Genomic DNA, 5,908 nt, shown 5'->3' on the forward strand with positions numbered 1-5,908 from the left:
CCAAGTAACGTTGCGAAATTGGCAGACATAATTGAGAGTTAAAGTTGGCTGGGAAAGTCTTCAGCACCATTTTTTGTTTTGTGGGGCAACGCGGTGTGTTCCTGTCACAACCCAGCTTCGTGGGAAGACCTTCAGGAACGTACATGCCAGCGGCAACAGCGCCACTCATCCCAAGTGTTGCAGCAACAGTGGAGCGAGCTGCAGTGGAGCGAGCTGCAGTGGAGCGAGCTGCAGTGTTGCAGCAGCAGTGGAGCGAGCTGCAGTGGAGCGAGCTGCAGTGGAGCGAGCTGCAGTGGAGCAAGCTGCAGTGGAGCGAGCTGCAGTGGAACGAGCTGCAGTGGAGCGAGCTGCAGTGGAACGAGCTGCAGTGGAGCGAGCTGCAGTGGAGCGAGCAGCAGTGGAGCGAGCTGCAGTGGAGTGAGCTGCAGTGTTGCTGCAGCAGTGGAGCGAGCTGCAGTGGAGCGAGCAGCAGTGGAACGAGCTGCAGTGTTGCTGCAGCAGTGGAGCGAGCTGCAGTGGAGCGAGCTGCAGTGGAGCGAGCTGCCGTGGAGCGAGCTGCAGTGGAGCGAGCTGCAGTGGAGCGAGCTGCAGTGTTGCTGCAGCAGTGGAGCGAGCTGCAGTGGAGCGAGCTGCAGTGGAGCGAGCTGCAGTGTTGCTGCAGCAGTGGAGCGAGCTGCAGTGGAGCGAGCTGCAGTGGAGCGAGCTGCCGTGGAGCGAGCTGCAGTGGAGCGAGCTGCAGTGGAGCGAGCTGCAGTGTTGCTGCAGCAGTGGAGCGAGCTGCAGTGGAGCGAGCTGCAGTGGAGCGAGCTGCAGTGGAGTGAGCTGCAATAGAGCGGAGCTGCAGTGGAGCGGAGCTGTGCTAAATAGAGGAACTACAAGCAACTGAAATATTGCAGTGCGCTCAAAGCATTTACAGTCTTCGAACTCTGATCAGTAAAACCTCAGGATTATTCACTTAAACGGCAGAGAAGGTCTGGGGAGTATTGCAAAAACTTCCACAAAATCCACAAGCTTAAATTGGAAGGAGGCTGACCTACTTTTTGAGTTAAAACTATTTTAAACAGCTTACAGAACTATGGCCAGGATTTTACAGCCCATCCCGCCCAGCGGGATATTACAATCCTGCCGAACCAAATGAAGATTTAAACGGCTCGCTGTATCCGGGCTGTAAAATCCTGGCCTATGGTTCATTGACTTGGGCATGCCTGAACCAGACCAGCAGGCCATAAAGTTTCATTTAGCCATTGGAAATGAAGGTTTGCATTAGCTCAGTGCATCCAGGCTCACTGGAGGTGACCATAAAGATCCCAAGAAAATTTGGAAGACTGGTTCAGGATCAAAGTGAGTGTCCATAACCATTGCCTGGAGGTTATGTCATAAAGCCATCAGCCTAAGGAACCGTCAATCATTTTATGAGTTGATGTAGAGAAAGGGCGCCCACTACGATTTTTCAGAAGCGGAGCTGGCAGGGAGAATCGGCGAATTAGTGATTGCGTCCACTCTAATAGACGCATTCCAAAAAGATCTGCTGGACAGACTCAAAGGCTGCAGCATTGATGAGTTACTCAAAGATGGACAAAGGTCATTGCAGGCTGACAACCCTTGCAGATCTCGTGTGCAACTCCAACCGTCACCACAGTGACCGGATTAGCCAAACCTGGGAAGACCTGGAAGGTGTGGGCTTCTGCACACACTGAAGAGTTGCCCAGCATTTCATAATTTCTGCAAGGCATGTGGAACGAAAGGCCACTGGCAGTGGCAAGGGAGAAGAGCAAAGCCCAAAGGAGCTACAAGGAGTAGTGTAAAGGCTCAAGCAAACCATAACCAGGCAATATCTTCGAGTAGCAGCAATGACCATACCAGATCCCACAGGAAAAGCAGACATGAGTTGGCAGACAAAATGGACAACGACGATGATGGTCAAGGTGTTGTGAGGCGCGATTGACCATGCATTCCACGCTGACCATGTCACGGGAAATATGGATGCCATTACACCATCATAAGTATTTGCCACAATTCAGATTGTCAATTCAAAGAAAGTCAGTAAACATTCACTCGTGCCAAAAATGGACAACGTTCTGCCCCTGAGAATTTTGCAAGCAACATGCCCACAGAAGTGGAAAGCCATGGTGATGCTCACTACTGCGAAGCTTCCAACATATAATGGGTCGGTAGTTCCATGGTAAGGATCCATCATGCTAGAGTGCAAATACAGTCAGTCACCTTGGATATGGCAGACATTCTACTTGGTGGAAACCAAAGGCCCAGCAATTGCAGGTCTACCAGCATATTGAGACCTCACATGGTAACCCTACTGGAATCAGCCAGGTACTGCAAGGCAGTTCAGCAACAGAAGATACACCCATTACTTCAGTTAGCAATCTGACATCACAATATCCCATTTCAATAGGAAATGCAGCTTTCAGGGAGATGTACTGATGAGAGAGGATGCCATACCATTGATTGATTCACCACACAGGTGCAGCCAAGATGTTCCAAAGGTCGACCTGATGTTGAACTGTCAACAACTACAGGAGGAGACAGCTCTGGAACTCTGGAAAATGATTCTCAGAGGATAGCCAGACACCCCTTAGGATGTCCACAAGCTGGTGAGAGAGTTTGGGGCGTATAAGATGAGCAAAGCATATCCCGGGGAGTCATCTTCAAAGAGCGAGCAGGTCACCATACTGAAATGATTGCAACGTGACATACTCCAGAAACTTCATCAGCCACACAAGGTCATAGATCATTCGAGGAAGTTCACAAGAGAGACAGTCTATTGGCCGGGTATGAGCCATGACATTAAAGTCACAGCTAAGAAGCGCAAGGCTTGTCAGAAAAATATGCCAAATCAGCATAAGGAACCACTTTTACCACACCAAGTTCCTACTCATCCTTGGGCTAAAATTACTTCCAACCTCTTCCACATTCATGAGGATGATTTCATAGTTGCCATATTATTTTTCTAAGTATCCTATCATCCATCAATTGCACAGTACACCAAGCAGAACTGGAGCATACACGGTAACTGCTGGTTTCAGTTTATTTGGGGTACGATGGAAATGCTATCCTTTTGGGAGGATTAGCATTCTGTGTTACAGTCTGGAGTTATGTTGCGATGCAGACTGGGCTCACATGGAATGTGCCTCCTTTTGGCAAGGTCACCCCTCAAAATTGGAGGGAAGATTATAGGAATGGACCAAGTGTTTGCAAGAAATTGAGTACAAGTGGGCTGGATTGCAAATTTTCTCCTAGGCTCATGGCTTCTGCTGTACTGATTACATCTGTATATTGGGTCTCATAGTAAATCAATAAATTATATTTTAAAGATCTCAGATAACAGGCTTCAATTTACTGGAAAGCCACTCAGAGACATGTGTGAGAAGTGGGGAAAATGTCACACTACTTCATTGTTGCATTGCACCAGATTTTGATTGGCCAGGCACTGCTATCCTTTTGGGAGGGAAAGTTCTAGATTTCCACGACCCTTTGTGTGAAAATTGTGCTTCCAGATTTCACTCCTAAATTTTAAAACTCCAAATTTAAGATTGCCCCTTGTTTTCGATTCTCCTACCAAAGGAAATAATTTCTCTATAACTACCCAACTTAACCCTTTATCATTTCAAACACCTGAATTATATCATCCCTCGATATTCTAAATTCAAAGGATTGCAAGCCACGTTTGTGTGAACTGGCCTTAATAATTTAGTGCTCCAAGCCTCATTAGTATTCCAGTGAAATGTGCTGTACTAACTGGTTGTCAGGGTGGCCAAGTGATCTAAGGTGCCAGACTCAAGAAGTGTGATTCCTTATCTTGCCTGTGGCTTGTTGAATTCTGGTCCCTTTCTAGGGGTGTGGGTTCAAATCCCACTCCTGACATTCCCCTTTAAGCCGCACAAATGCTGTTGCCAGCCTCACAATTCCTGCCAGGCTCTGCTGCAATTTACACCTGCCTCCTTTGTCTGGTCCTTGTTAGTATTGTGGTTAGTATCCCTGCCAGTCACATAGGAGACTGGGGTTCAATTCCCCGAAGGGGAGGCAAGTTTATCTCCACGTGTCTGATGTGTAAATAGGGCTCATGCTTTAAAGTTTCAAGGCTATTTTTCCTGACACTTGATGCTCAAAACTAAACACAGCAATTCAGATGGGGTCCAGCCATGTCTCTATACAACTGAGTTCCAACTCCCTCGACATAAAGTTCCAATTGCCTTTTTGTTGGCATTTTGTACCTTTTGTTTTACTCACTAATGGGAGGTGGGCGCCGCTGGCTAGGCCAGCATTTATTGCCCATCCCTAACTGCCCTTGAGAAGGTGCTGGTGAGTTGCAGTCCATGTGGTGTAGCTACACCCACAGTGCTGTTAGGGAGGGAGTTCCAGGATTTCAACTCAGCGACGGTGAAGGAACGGAGATATGGCTCCAACTCACGATGATGTGTGTCTTGGAGAGGAACTTCCAGGTGATGGTGTTCCCTGTGCACCAGATTTCAGCGATTTGTGTATGTAAACCAACACCTAAATCTATATAAAAACAGAAAATGCTGAAAAAACTCAGCAGATCTGGCAACATCTGTGGAGAGAATAACAGGGTTAATGTTTTCATTCCAATATGACTTTTCTTCAGAGTGGAGTTGAATGATAGCTCAGAAGTGCAAGTTGGATGTCTTCTTTAGCAATGTTTTCACCGTATGTGCTCCTCTCTCAGCTTCACCATTAGCTTGAAGGCATCTTGGTGAACTGGTAGTATGGACAAATCGATATGATGTTGCAAACTCTTTAAAATATTCATTGGCAAATTGTCTGAGATGACAGGGTCTGGGATTCTTGTAATGCAAAAATCTCCTTCAATGATGCAATCACTGCTTCAGGAGTGTGACCCTCCAGTTGCCTGACTTATATCCATCTGGAGTAGTCATCTACTATGATCAAGAACATCTTACCTTTATGTTCAAAGAGGTCCATCCCAAGACATTCCCATGGTCTTGACGGAAAAGAAGATGACATCAAAAGTCCTCCTGTCTCCTATAATACAGGAGTAATACAGTTTGATATCACCTCTTCCAATGACTTCGAGAGACCTGGCCAACAAACAGAATATCTTGCTCTGGCTCAACATTTTGTGATGCCCAAATGTTCTTACATATGAATATGTGAAATAGGAACAGGAGTAGGCCGTTCGGCCCCTTGACCCTGTTCCACTATTCAATAAGGTCATAGCTGATCTGTTTGTGTTTCAAATTCCACATTCCTATCTACCCCCGATAGCCTTTGATTCCCTTTCCTAACAAGAATCTATCTGCCTCAGCCCTAAAAATATTCATTGACCCCATCTACACCGCCTTCTGAGCAACAGAGTTCCAAAGTTGCACAACCCTCTGAAAGAAAAGAATTCTTCTCATCTGTGTCCTAAAAGGGTAACCCCTAATTTGAAAACAGTGCCCCCTTGCTCTGGACTCACCCACAAGAGGAAACATTCTTTCCACGTTCACCTTGTCAATACCTTTCCGGATCTTATATACTTCAATCAAGTTATTCCTCACTCTTCTAAATTCCAGTGGAAACAAGCCCAGTCTGTCCAACCTTTCCTCATAAGACAACCCACTCATTCCAGGTATGAATCTAGTAAACCTCCTTTGAATCGCCTCCAATGCATTTACATCCTTCCTTAAATAAGGAGACCAAAACTGCACACAGTATTTGAGATGCAGTCTCACCAATGCCCTGTAAAACTGAAGCATAACATCCTTACTCTTATGTTCAATCCCTCTCATAATAAAAGATAGCATTCTATTAGCCTTCTTAATTACTGGCTGTACCTGCATACTAACCTTTTGTGACTCATTCAAAAGAACACCTAGATCCTTCTGCACCTCAGAATCCTGCAGCTGTTCTCCATTTAAGTAATACTCCG

At 46.3% G+C, this 5,908-nt stretch overlaps 1 non-coding gene across 1 annotated transcript; it reads left to right on the forward strand.

Moving 5' to 3' along the window:
- The first annotated feature begins 3,759 nt into the window (after positions 1–3,759).
- Positions 3,760–3,879, forward strand: trnal-caa (transfer RNA leucine (anticodon CAA)). Its single transcript has 2 exons — positions 3,760–3,797; positions 3,834–3,879. It is a non-coding gene; the product is annotated as a tRNA-Leu (tRNA).
- Positions 3,880–5,908: the final 2,029 nt, after the last annotated feature.

Source organism: Cetorhinus maximus, chromosome 11, assembly GCF_964194155.1.
Source record: "Cetorhinus maximus chromosome 11, sCetMax3.hap1.1, whole genome shotgun sequence".
NCBI lineage: Eukaryota > Metazoa > Chordata > Chondrichthyes > Lamniformes > Cetorhinidae > Cetorhinus > Cetorhinus maximus.